The 13,376-nt window shown below is 45.7% G+C and overlaps 1 protein-coding gene across 2 annotated transcripts in view; it reads right to left on the bottom strand.

Annotated features, from left to right (window-relative positions):
* The window catches only part of SFXN1 (sideroflexin 1), a 33,039-nt gene that overhangs the window by 17,464 nt on the left and 2,199 nt on the right, over window positions 1–13,376 (bottom strand). Inside the window, exons 1-2 of one of the 2 annotated variants that reach the window (XM_054288165.1) lie at window positions 4,523–4,610; window positions 3,598–3,698 (exon numbers count right to left, since the gene is read on the bottom strand). The gene's annotated coding sequence lies outside the window, so the exon portion shown is untranslated. Of the gene's footprint in view, window positions 1–3,597; window positions 3,699–4,522; window positions 4,611–13,376 lie in introns of those variants that run through there. The other variant, XM_054288166.1, reaches the window with a different exon arrangement.

The following is a 13,376-nucleotide window of genomic DNA, read 5'->3' as shown; positions in this document are numbered from 1 at the left end:
TGGAAAGGATAAAGAATGACATCGAAACACAGGCAAACAATGAAAAACTCTTATAAAAAACGTGCAGTAAGGGAGAAGATTATAAATATTTTCACTATTTCACATAACAGACCAATTAGGAAGGTATTTAACAGAACCACTTGTACCTGGAAACCCTGCAGCTGTTTTCCCCAGCAAATTAAATCAGCACTGAAGGCTGGACTATGCTCTCTGGCACATTCATATCTCTAAACCTTTCAGTTTCCAAAGCAGAGCAGCGAATCCAAAGTGCCCGTGGAGCAGAGCAGCTGAACCCTGCCTCGTGCTGTGCTGTGGGATTGTCTGGCTCAGCATCAGCTGGGCTGGCCTGGCCCTGAACAATGCCAGGGGTGGCATTCTCGTGACCAGGGACATTTTTTGGCACTCTTTGTCTCCCCAGCACTCACACAGAGGTTTGGTTATCTGCGTGTGGCTCCTCCTATGTACCACATTTTTAGTCATAACTGATGGTGATAAAGTTTTTCCTCAGCACACGGCTGTGTTTTCCTCCAGTGAGGAAAAGCTGAGAGAATTGGGAATGCTCAGCCTCATTGTGGCCTTCCAGTGCCTGAAGGGAGCTCACAGGAGAGATGAGGAGAGACTTTTCACAAGGGTCTGGAGGAACAGGACAAGGGGGAATGGCTTCAAACTGAAACAGAGCAGGGTTAGATTGGATATCAGGAAAAAATCCTTCCCTGTGAGGCTCCCAGAGAAGCTGTGGCTGCCCCTGGACCCCTGCAAGTGACCAAGGCCAGGCTGGACAGGGCCTAGGGTACCCTGGTTTAGTGGAATGTGTCCCTCCCTGCCCACAGCAAATTTCTTGCCCTCTCTGATCAGCTGGAACCATCTGCCAGTTCATCCTCTAAAGTTTAATACTAATATTAACTGGGAGGAATAAAGGGCTTTAGAATAAGTGAAAGTGGCCTGCCTTAACAAAATAATTACAGTCAAAACCTGCACAAAGTCTGATCAACAATTTTGGTACAAAGGCTACATTTAGATTTTCCACAGAACCAGCAATAACAGAAGACTTTAAACCTTGTTTAAAGGTTAACAGCAGCAGTTGCAACAATTGTACAAAATGCAGATTCAGGAGTTGCCAGGAGTTCAACTCTCTGCTGGTCCTTTACAAAGTTTGTCTTTAAACATCTCATTTGAAGGTCATGCAACCGCTTTTCAAACCAAAGCAACAGTGAGAAGAGTAGCAATGACTATTTAATTTATTTCATTGCATTTTGAACAACCCAGATATTTGATAACTTATTTTAAACTGTGTTGCATGACTGAATAATCCAGATGGGCAAATGATCTGGGAAATTCTGGGCAACTTAAACTCATGCAGCAGGGTACAAACAATGAAATGCAGCTTTGCCACCTTCCTTGGAACCATTTATATTTTCTTATGTTATTGCCACCTTGTATTTTAACCTAAGCTTTGAAAAACTCCACTCCAAAATTACGAATTTTTGTCAGTTTCTTTAGAGCATCAGCTAGAACTGGGACTAGAGTGACAGAAAAGGAAATTTCATGATGATGTAAGTGTGAATTCTACTAAAGAGAATTTCACATCCAAAAGCAGGGCAGATATAATTGTGACAATGCTCACTGTGACATTTGACTTCTTGGTGCCTAGCTCCCAAATGCCACCTCCTGCTACAAAGCACGGGATGAGCTGAGTAATCCAGCTTAAAACAGAATTCCAACCAGCCTGAACAAATGCTGAAAGAAAGGTGTAACTTTTGTGCTGTCCTTTACTAGGACTTAGACCCAATAAGTTCTGGTGAGTAAAGGTGTTAAAGTCAAATAATGATTCACAAAATCTTCTAGAGACAACTAGGAATTCTTTTTTTAAAGAACAAGAGTGAGGCTTTTTCCTGAAAACCCAGTAAAAATAGAAGATAACAGCAGAACCTTTTTTCACAGAATCCTTTAGAATAAGAATAGTTCAAAAGTTGGAGCCAGGTGCTGCTGATATTTCATGTGCACTGGGAGAGACAAAAATAAGATTTGAGACACTTAAGCCCCTACATCTCCATTCTTTAAAGCAGTCCCTTAACAATTTGATATCCAGCTGTCAGTGCCTTGTTCTGGGAAATGAGAGGCAGCCTGGAAAATCCTGAGGTTGAGAAAAGTACCTGCTGCCAGAAAATGGGGAGAACAACTTCTCTTCTTCCTTCTCTCTGTAAATCAAAGTGCCCACAGCTGCTTGTTTTTGCAGAGCTGAGTTCTTCTGAAGCATTACCCTTGCCACTTTGATAGAGAAATACTCCAGTGTCTTGCTAGGCCTCTTTATTCCTCAAGTAACACATTGTTCCCTTTTTGGGGCTCCTTTGTCTGAACAAACTCAAGATTTTTCTTTTCCAATGCTTAATTTTCCACAATGCCCACCCAAAGGGCTGTTATGTTGGCTTAGGAGAAAAGACAGGAAATAAACCTCCCTCTGATTAGGAAAAACTGACCTGTTCTACTTTAAAACCACAGAACATTGGCAAAGCAACAGCAGAAAGGCAAATCCATGTTTTAATTGCTGTGGCAAAGAAAGGAACACAAGGCCTTCTCCAGGGATGTCACTCATGGCAGTTAATTAGTTCAGATGGGAAGAACTAATAGACTTTCTGGGGAAAAAAGCACTTTTGTGTGGTGGCAAAGAGCACATGTGACACTTACCAGGGTCTGTAAGCAGTGGGATTCCTCTATTTGCAGGACATTTGCTGCCACAGTTTGGAATAAGCTGCACAGCTGATGACTGGGAGTCTGATGCAATGTACTCACACCAAATGTTAAAAACACTTGCCAAGTTTTTCTTACTCAAGGCACCTTCCACCAGTAAAATGCCTATTTAAATCACCAGGGAAAAAAAAAAAATTGCCTGCACTGTGATTTTTCCTGCTGCAGTCCTAAATGGAATGCTGGAGAAGGCAAAGCATGGCAACACTACAAGATTCTTGGTTTTTCTCTTTTTTTTTTTTTTTTTTTTTTGCTTATAAATGTACATCCCACTCGTAGCCTAGCAACAAAAGCAGCAGCCAGGGTGAGATGAGCCTGCTGCTGGGGCTCTCTCCTCAAAACAGGAGCCATCTTTGGTGTGTAACTTGACCAGAGATTTCATCATTCTGCACTAAAGCCAGCTCCAGATGTTAGAGGTCCCTGCAGCCAGCTCAGCTCTGTCAGCTTTGCCACCTCCTCTCCTCTGCACGAGGCACGTCCAGAGACGCTGCATGTGTTCAGCTCATCTCCACATTCAGGAGAATGAACCTCCTTTGCTAACCAAGGTTAGTGCAACCTCTCATTTCAGTCCTGACTGCTGCAAGCTTGTTTCTGCTCCTCGTGTTTTAACCCCCACCAATAAACTGCAGTAGCTTTGGCTCTATCCAAGGTGTGTTCATGGCTCTCTTGTGTACTTTTCACTATTTCATTTATCTTTTTCTATCCAGGTGATATTTCAATTGCACATTGGTACAAAGCCAATCTTCATCCCGGCCAGTAGTATAAATAATATAGATTATTTATAATTCAATAAATTAAAAAAATATTAATACTCATATTTAAAATTCTGTCTCTGACTACCAGGTGTCTGACCTTGGAGTTATCTGACGATTTCCTCTCCTGGAAGTGATGATCCTGCAGCAGGGAGCCTTGTCTCTTGCAGGCCTGGAATCGGTGCTGCTGTCACGCAATCCCTGTGACACAGACAGCGCTGCTCAGGGGACAGCGAGTGGACAGGGACAGGTTTTGGGAGCTGTTTCGTGTGCAGGGAGGAGGGGGCTGTGACAGTGTGACAGCCCCACACTGCCAGCATCCAGCTCCCACACGGACAGGGAGGCACATGGGAACCCTGGGGAGGTGACAGGGGTGACACACACAGAGCTAGGCCCTGATGGGTGCAGGGGATGACACATGGGGCTGGAGCTCTGTGGAGGGCACAGGGTGACAAAACAGATCAGCGGCTCTGCAGGGTAACGGAGGTGGGGCTGGCCCCTGTGGAGGGGCCTGGGGTGACAAATGGGGCGGGGTCCCTGTGGAGGAGCATGGGGTGACAGACGGGGCTGGGTCCCTGTGGAGGGTTTGGGGTGACAGACGGGGCTGGGTCCCTGTGGAGGGTTTGGGGTGACAGACGGGGCTGTTTTTTGTGGAGGGGCCTGGGGTGACAGACGGGGCTGGGTCCCTGTGGAGGGCCTGGAGGAGGCAGACGGGGCAGGACCCCTGAGGAGGGAGAGAGCTCACAAACAGATCAGGGCCTCTGCAGGGCTAACAGAGGTGACAAATGGGGCTGGGCTTCTGTGGAGGGGTCGAGGCGACACTGAGGGGGCCCGCTCCCCTCTGAAGGGGAGAGAGCAACACGGGGCGCTGGGTCCCTGTGGAGGGGATTGAGGTGGCAGATGGAGCTGGGTCCCTGCCTGGCCAGCACAGTACACAGCACTTGGGAGCGCCACCGGCTCCTCCGCCCGTCCCCGGCCGCAGCCCATCCGCGCGGGGACTGCCCGGCCCCGGCCCCGCTACTCACCCGGCCCCGGCCCCGCGCCGCTCTGGCCCCGCTGCCCGGAAGAGCCTCGCTCGCTCGGCGCGGCGGGCGAGGGGCCGGGAGCCGCCGGGGCCGCCTCGCTCCGCCTCGCTCCGCCCCGCCGGGGCCGGGCCGGGCCGGGCAGGGCCGTGCGGGCAGCGCCCGGGGCCGCCCGCGCCTCCTTCAGCCCGCTGCCCTGAAGGCCCGACTCGGCTCGGGGTGGATCGCGTTTCTCGCGCAGTTACTGCTGTTAATTATTTAATGGAATATTTAATGGAATTTAATGGAATGGCGGGGACCCGCTGGGATCGGCAGCGTCCCACTGCTGGCCCCCCACAGCCCCACCAAGCCCACCGTGTGCCGAGAGCGTTTGCCAAACAAACGCTCCTTGTGAGGTCTCTTGGGATTCTCTGTAGAACCCAGCCACCCTCTGAGTAAAGAACCTTTTCCTGATTTTCTCCCCTGACACAGCTCCAGCGATTCTCTCGAGTCTATCACTGGTCACAGAGGGCAGAGATCGGTGCTGCTCTTCCTGAGGAAGCTGCAGCCCATAAAATCACACAATCACGGACTGTTCTGAGTTTATGGGACCCTGGAGGATCATCGACTCCAATCCCTCAGTACGGCCCCGAATGGCCCATACAGGGACTGCGGTGAGGTCTCCCGTCAATCTCCTCCAGGCTGCACTGGATTGGGATTGTTGTTTCAGGGTTATTACCAGAAACCCAAGCCACACGAAGCCCCCAAACCTGACGATGAGGGACAATAAATCGCCACATGTGAGGACAGCACAGCTCAGGAGGCTGCTCTGAAGGGCGCTCAAGTACGAGGCTTGTCACAGCGCCCGCTCCTGAGGGAGGAGATAAAAACTCCATTAGCAGCCAGATAAGGAACATCCACATGTCACTGTCACCCCCTGCTCACACACATCCCTTCCCCAGCCCTGGTGTGTGCTGTGGGCACTGGGAAGGCAGCAGCTCTCAGGGCAGGATGTGTCTTCATCTCTATTTCAGCAATTCAGAGCTGCTGGCACTCAGAAATGATGTTCTGGATGCAGCTGTGGAGGAGGAAACCTGCACAGGGACAAATGGTGGCCTCCCCACTGTCATCTTCCTTCTTCCTGTTATTCCCAGAATGGCTGTGCTGCTGTGACAGTGGAAACACTTTGAAGCTTCAAACCTTCTGGTCTGTTTTTTTACTTCCCTGTGAGGTTCACATCAGTCCTGTGCAACGTGGAGGAGTGGCAGCTGTGCAAGCAGAGCAATTCTTCTCTTCAGCTCTTTGGATACAGGACTGACCTCCCTCTCCCTGCTCATTGCTTATTCATACTGAATGAGAATTTTGTATTAAAAAGCCATTTTATATTAAAAAGCCACAACTCTACCCTGATATCAAGTGTTTGTGGAGTTGCACTTACTGATGAAAGCTTTGCTGTTAATACTCAACTTCTATGAAATTATATATATATATATTTCATAAAATAGAATTGTGTAGGCTGGAGTTTGTTTTCAGTTTTTAACTGAAAGCCAACTCAGTTCATGATTTTTAATAAAAAATTAAGAGTCAATCTTCATTCTGACACAGTCACATCCAATCACAGATGTCTCCTGTTGTATTTCCCCTGTGGCTCCACAACCTAGAGATAAAAATATATCAATTGCAGCTGCAAATATACCAAGTGAGAGTCCATCATGAAAGAATAAAAATTGGCACCGATATCCTTGCACTCCACAATGAAATTTGTGCACAATTTATATATGTCCCTGCTAATGTCTAATTCTTTTTAATCATGTCAGTCAGCTCCCAGTCTCCATGACCAGTGACAGATCCAACACATTCATCTGTGGTGGTATCAGGCCATAATACTTATTGTTAAAAAACATGGCAATGACTGAGCAGGAAAAACACCTTGTTCAGGAAATGGAAACAGCTGGATGTCGTGCAGAGAAATAATTTTGTTGTTGTTTGGTATAACTGGGGTTGTTTTGTATGATTTGCATTCTGAGGACTAATATTTTCTGCCTGTAATAATTTCCTTGTATCCCAAAGATGCCCACTTGTATATCTGATTTAAAACCACATGTGCACTTTTCTTCACATCACAATTGAAATTCTGCTTGCAGAGTATTTAATGTGGATACATGAATGCCTAAATTCTTTCTCTGAGTCACTACATGCAAAGCTGCAAGAGTTAATAGTTTGCTGTGTGCTCAGTGCAGATGGTTTTGAGCAGCCACATAACTTCTCTTTCACTGGACGAGTCATTTCTCCCATTGCTGAGTAACAAATCTGATATTTTGCCATGAATCCTGAGAAGCTCAAGATGGCTCTGAGCAATCACCAGCAGCTACTCATAAGCTACAAACTGAAAGGCAAATGGATGAATACGTGTAGTCACAGAGACTATCTGACCTCTGACTCTGTCTTTATTCATCTGCACTAATTTTCACACTAAAATGTTTTTGTCTCTATTAACAATGTATGTCTAGATTAATGAAATAAACCCCACCCCAGCTCTTTTTGAAGCATTCCTTGCCTTATTTCCCAAGGGATATATTAATAAATCTTGCAAACTACCATGCACATTTGTTGAACTAGGGATGAATTTGACCATCTGCATGTTTCCACCTGGAAGAATTCCCAGACTATTACAGGGCAAATTCTTCCCTACACTGACCAAAAAATGAGGATTTCTGTTCCTCCACAATTACTGCCTCATCTAAGAAACAAACTTTATTGTATATTTGCTTTCCTGTATTCCTAAATGAACATTGGTGTATTTTATGTTTTTTCTCCATTTCAAATTAGCCCTGAGAATCAACTGAGTAAACGAAGAGCTGCTGCACATGCTTTTATGAACAGAAGTGTCCAGTAAGTGGCACTGCAGGACCAGGAATTTCAAACCCGGGTTGAAAACAGTGCAGTCAGAGTGAAGGGAAATGTGAGAGATGTCAAGACTTCTCTGTTCCATGAAAAAAATAGTGGGGAATGATGTGATAATGTTCCCAAAGGCACATGCAGGGATCTGGGGTGTTTTCAGCAGCTGGATCAGGAATATGATGCCAGGAGCTGGCCTTGGCACCAAGCTGGCTGTTATCAGGGTTTGCCAGAAGAAAGCAGCAGCATTTCTGGGAATGATTCATTAGCACTCGATGGGAGGTGCCTGTGAAGGCTCTGTGCTGGGTTTGCTATCAGGAGCAGAATGCTGGGCAAGGTGAACCACGTATACCCAGCATTTCCTGTGCTTTCCTGACATAATGTACATTAATTTTATGTAGAAGATCCAAACTTCAGACTGGGGCATTGGTACACTCTGAGAGAGTTCAAGGATTGTTTTTGTAAATGAGCCAGTGATTTCTGTGAGTCTGTGGCAGTGCATCAAAAACCACCACCCTGTCTTCCCAGTCTCAGCTGATAAGGAATAAACGATTATCTTGGGAAATTTGATCAAACAGGCAAGTAACACAACATTTCTTGGCAATATAAATTGTAATGAAACTCTTATATAAGCTGATAGAGTGTTACTTACAAAATCACTTAAATGCTTTGGCTCCATCTGCAATATTTGAACTCAGTTCCAGGTTACTCATGCCCTGCTGTGCCAAGCTAAATTAATGCATACTCAATTTTCCTCTTTCTCTAGATGCACAGTTATATTGGATAAGAATGGAAGGGAATGAAGATGAAAAGCCAATCTGCATTTAGAAGGGACATAAAGCTGTGTTTAAAGGGATAAACCAGCCTTTCAAAGGGATTAGGAAGCCATTGCCTCTATGATGTGGCTATTTTATAAATGTCTCATATGGGATCATTGCTGCCATGAAAGATCCATGCCAGCTCTCACAGCTCCTTCAAACAGACCTGACAATTTTTTTTCATTGGGACCAGATGTTGATTAATCCTTTTACTTTCACCTCCTGAGCCTTTCTTGTGGCTTTATTAAATAGTTAAAAATATGAGAACAAGGTATGTCAGCACACCAATGACAAAATCTGTCACCTATGACAAAACAGGACACCAGAGGAGAGCTGGGCACATCACAACATGCAGATACACAACCAATATGGAAAAACCCTTGACACTGGGCCACAACCTGGTGGATACAACTGAAAGCAGACAGAAGTGCCTAGAGAGAAGTGAGAGATTCATAGAGGCAGGAAATTCCTGGAAAGGTATGGAAAATGTCTAGAGAAACACAGGAAAGTCCAGGAAAACTACAGGGAACTCATAGAAAAATTATGGGAAATCCTTAGAAAGGAAAATTGAATTCTTAGAAAGCTGTGGAAAAACCCCAGGAAAGCAAAATGTGAGTTCTGAAAAAATTTCCTACAAATTCCCAGGAAGCTGGAGGGAATTTTGTGTGAAGTGAGGAGGAATTGCTATAAGGCAGTGGAGAAATCCTAGAAGGAAATGCACGGTTCTTAGAAAGCTGTGGGAGATTTCTACAGAGCAGAAGGGAAATTTTGGAAAGCAGAGGGGAATTCCCATAAATAGTACACAATTACTGGAAAGCATCAGGGAACTTTCTACTGACATGGGACTTGTAACTTTTAGCCTCTCCTAAATGGAGAGGGCTGGTTTGATGGACTGAGAAGAGGCTCTGGATGCCTGTCTTGGTGGAGCTGAGCCCTGATGAGCTTTGTGGGAAGGGAGCAGGAAGAACTGGCTGCCTTGGAAGGCCTCTGACCTTGGGACAGATGTTGACAAGTGGATGATGAAGCTCAGGGAACGTTTCCAGCCTGGGAAAGTACAGCCTGTTAGAGACTGTCTCAGCAACAGGGCAGGGAAAGCCAAGGACATCAAAGCAGGATGCAAGGAGGGAGAAGTTACTCCTGTTAGGGGGAAGAAAAAGTTCTGCCTGATGTGGTGGGCCAGGCAGAGAGGCTGGGACAGGATAACAGATCCAGGTGAACAAGGGTGAGAGTGGATTTGGGATAACATCATAGTTTGGGGCAGTTGGATCACAGGGTTTTTCAAAAGTGTGAATGGAAGTTACATCAGGAGGAGTGAAGCAGCCCAAGGCTTAGACCTCGGTACAGATTCTTGTTTGGAATATTGTTCCAGTGTTTTATTGAGCTTGGTAGGATGTCTCTGACTGCTGTCAAGCCCAGATTATGTGGTTTGACTTTGACAAGGAGCCTTGGAGAGGAGTTTAATCCCAGAACCTGAAGGTGGAACTGCAACATTGCAACAACAGCAGGGCTGTGTGGGGAGCTGCAGGTGGGAAATGCTGCCTGAGACAGCAGAGCTGGAGGAATGGCACATTTGGAGTGGTCTGGTCCTTGCTGGCCTGACCCTGTGTGCTGTGGCTGGACCTGCTGTGCTCTGTGGGCACCTGGTTGGGCTCCTGTGGCTCCTGTGGTGCAGCTCTGAAATGCTGCTGCCACTCTTCACTAGGAGCAAGAAGTAATGCTTCTAATTTTTTGGTAAGTATTAGTTTAGTTATCTTTAATTCAAGGATTTGTAGCCTGCCAGTGGCAGGGCTGTGGAGCCTGACCACGCTGGATGTGTAATAATGTGAATTTAATAACCAAATGTAAAGCAAACTATTGTCTACTTGCTGTGGGTACCAAGCACACACTTCATCATCACGTCCTGCACCAGAAAACCAACAAATCTGCTGTTAAATAGTTCTGTTAGACATTTCTTCTCCATCCATCAATCAGGGGCTGGGCTGGAATATGGGTAAGGATCTATTTGATGCTGGCACACAGCTCAGGAGTAAATCTGTAAGAGCAGCTTAGGAGGGAGAGTGCCACCTACCAAGCCATCTGCTGAGAAAATGGTATTATCTGCAGTCTCATCCACTGCTGCTAGCAATCCCTGTCATGCTCATTGGTGAAGAGTTTTGCTGCTAATATATCTATTTGTATTCTTTTTCTCCATCCCCTCAGAGTTAATTATTCCTCAGATTAATTTCATTCTAATGAATCATTCGGTATCGCTGGCTTTATTTCATCTCTGAGATGCTAATTAATATGTCAAAGCCATCTTTACCATGAAAAGCGCTGTCATTTTCTCTGTGACTTTTCTTTTGATTCACATATTCAGGTTTGCTTTTTTTTCTGAGGGTCTAAAATGTCCAGTGTGGAGTGAAAGAATTAAAGCTGTATAGTAGTAAAAATATGCATATGCAAATAAAGCCTAAATTGGGAGGCAATGACCCACTCTGTATTTTTGTGCTGACTTACTACTTTATGAGCCATTTCACATAGTAGGCCCTTAGCAATCAGCTAAAGCTTTTATATACATGGACTAGGATATAAAATTACAGGATTACATCCAGTCTCTACACTTGTCAGTGAAATGATCAGAAATTCTGAGGTATTTCACAATTTGGTTGGTGTAGATTAGGTTTTAAAGAAAGAATCCTGTTAGTTTGCTGTGGATTCCCTGGCACCGTTCTGTGCCGCAGGGATGAGGCAGTTGGAGGATGCGTTTTCCTTTCCTTGGAGCTCTCCTCTCAGCTATAATTTATTCTCATCATCCTCTGCAGTTTGGCTCTCTACCCACTCTGGAGGGAAGTGTTGGCAGGGCAGTAATCCCTCTCCTGCCCCGTATCTCTGGCAGATGGAAATCCCAGAAAGAAAAGGGGGGAAATTTTAGGTTTCCCTGCTTGAGTGATTTCCAGGGTGATTTAAGATCCAGTAAATGGCCTTTGGATTGCCAGAGCAGGTTGAGCTGCAAGAGGAGGGTCACTCCAAGTATTCTTTGTGGGAAAATTTTCCTTCTCTGATCCTGTGGGAGTGAGTGGGTGGAACTGGAAAAACCCCATAAAAAGTCACTGCATGAGCTCTGCAGATTGAATAACACAGTTATTGGCAGCATCACACTGAGTTTAAATTACCCACAGCTCCTGGGGCTGGGCACTGTGCAGGTGACAGCTTCTGCTTGGACCCCTGGCAGCAGGTTTGGTGCTTCTCTTTCTTTCCTGTCTTCCTCATCTCTCCAAAAAGAGCCATTTTGTTGTAAAATCTGGGTGGGGGGAACTCCAGGGAGATGCAGAGAGGGATCACTGGGGAGGGAGGGAAAGGGGAGCAGAGCTTGAACAGGTTCTGAGCAGGAGAGGGCTGGGAGGGGAGGATGGAACAAGCAGAGGATGGTTTTCAGCACTCCTAAAGCCTGTGGGTGACACGAGGCTGCCTTTTGAGAGGCTCCCTGATCTCCTGCAGAGCAGAAATCCTTCCTGCAGGTTCCATCTGCTGTGGCCCAGGGCTGCACTTGGGCTCTCCTGGCTGCGGTGAGGCTCTGCTGATGCATCAGTGCCTGAGAGGGGAGATGATGCCAGGGGAGCAGCAGTGCCTGGTCCTGCCCCCTGAGCATTCTGCACCAGTGCATGAGCTCCAGATCCCGGGGAGCAGCAAATAAAAGCAAATCCTTGCCTTTTGTACCCTCCTGCACTACCCTCTGTGTCCAGCCTGAATGAGCCCCCTCAAATGAGTGATTTAAATTCAGACTTTCAAACATGGTGCTTCTCTCTGGGCTTTTTTTGATTTTCCTTTTCCCTGCCAGTGTTCAAATTTCCTCACATACTTCACCAGTGACCTGATGCCAAGGGATGCTCTGTGGCTGCCATTGGAGGAATAGTTCACAAGTCAACATGTGCTGATGTGCTTTTTGAGCACTGATGTCCTTTTTGAGATCAGCCCTGCTGAATCTGCCAGGCACTGAGGGCCAGCTGCAGTGACTATAATGTATAGTCCAAAAAAACCAGTGCCCACACTCAAATACTGAATATTTAGGTCTCTTGTTGTCTGCCTTTGGGGACTAGAAATAATTTCTCTCACTGATCCTTTCTCCCTGCTGATGGATCTTTATCATTCAAGAGTGAGCTTGAGATCCTTGGAGATGTTAGCAGTGGTTTTTGCTCTGTGGTTTTGTAGTCACTACTGTGGTTTTCCTCATGGAATACACAACGTTATATAAATTTAAACAATGTACTTCACTGATCTTTAAAAGACTTCAGAGCTGTTTGGTTTCCAGGAACCCTTGACTTTTCCAAGAAGGTTACGTTGAGGCTAAATTTATTTCAGTTTATTAGTATAACCAGTTATTTACAAATCTGACAGCTCTTTTAGACATTATTTTTGAGAATATGCCTCAGCTGATTTCTTGTTTAGTAAATTCCATTCTTGCAGACATGAAAAGTCCTCCTTAGGGTGATGTGAGTAAAGTTTGTATCCACATACTACAGTATATTTTGTAAATTCAGCTAAGCTTTCTCCATGTCTAGTGTGTGCACTGTTTAGATTAAAGAATGTCCATCTCTGAATGCAAGATCTGGGCTTTGTTCAGCTCAAACTTGGTCTTCCCATAGCCAATTTCTGCTTGAATTAAGATTATTTGAATCAAAGTGCTACTCAGTGTTTATATTAAGTCTTCATAAGGTCTTGTCCAACCAGTATCTCCTGGGAGGAGCAGGTGGGAATAGAGACACAAAATCTCTCCTTTGCTGCCCATTGCTTTGATTCCAGCAGCAGCCAGTAGTGATTGAAAAACATTAAATAAAGTTAAGCAGCTGTTTTATGTGGGTACCCAGGGAGAATTTAACAAGCTCTGTGCCATTTTCTGAATCTCCAGGAAACACCTGCACCATCATCCTGTTGCTGAGAGTTTCAGGCAAGCTCAGAGCTGGACCAGAGCTGATTCTGCTCACACTGGCTGGGGACAGCTTGGTCAGAGAGCAGCAAAAGGAAAAATGACCCAGCACTCGTGTGACTGGCTCCCAGAGCTGTGGCAATCTGCTGCCTAATGCCAGCATTAAATTTGCCTAAATAATAATAGGGGTTTTAGTGGATTTCACTTTTGTTCCTCACCTGGGTATGGCTGTCAAGTCATGAAAGATTTAAAAGCTCAT

The sequence above is a fragment of the Melozone crissalis genome, unplaced genomic scaffold, assembly GCF_028551555.1.
Source record: "Melozone crissalis strain CALT ecotype California unplaced genomic scaffold, PUWL_Pcris_2 ptg000061l_1, whole genome shotgun sequence".
Taxonomy (NCBI): Eukaryota; Metazoa; Chordata; class Aves; order Passeriformes; family Passerellidae; genus Melozone; species Melozone crissalis.
The sequence above is the reverse complement of the archived record's forward strand: the minus strand, read 5'-3'. Positions and strand labels throughout refer to the sequence as shown.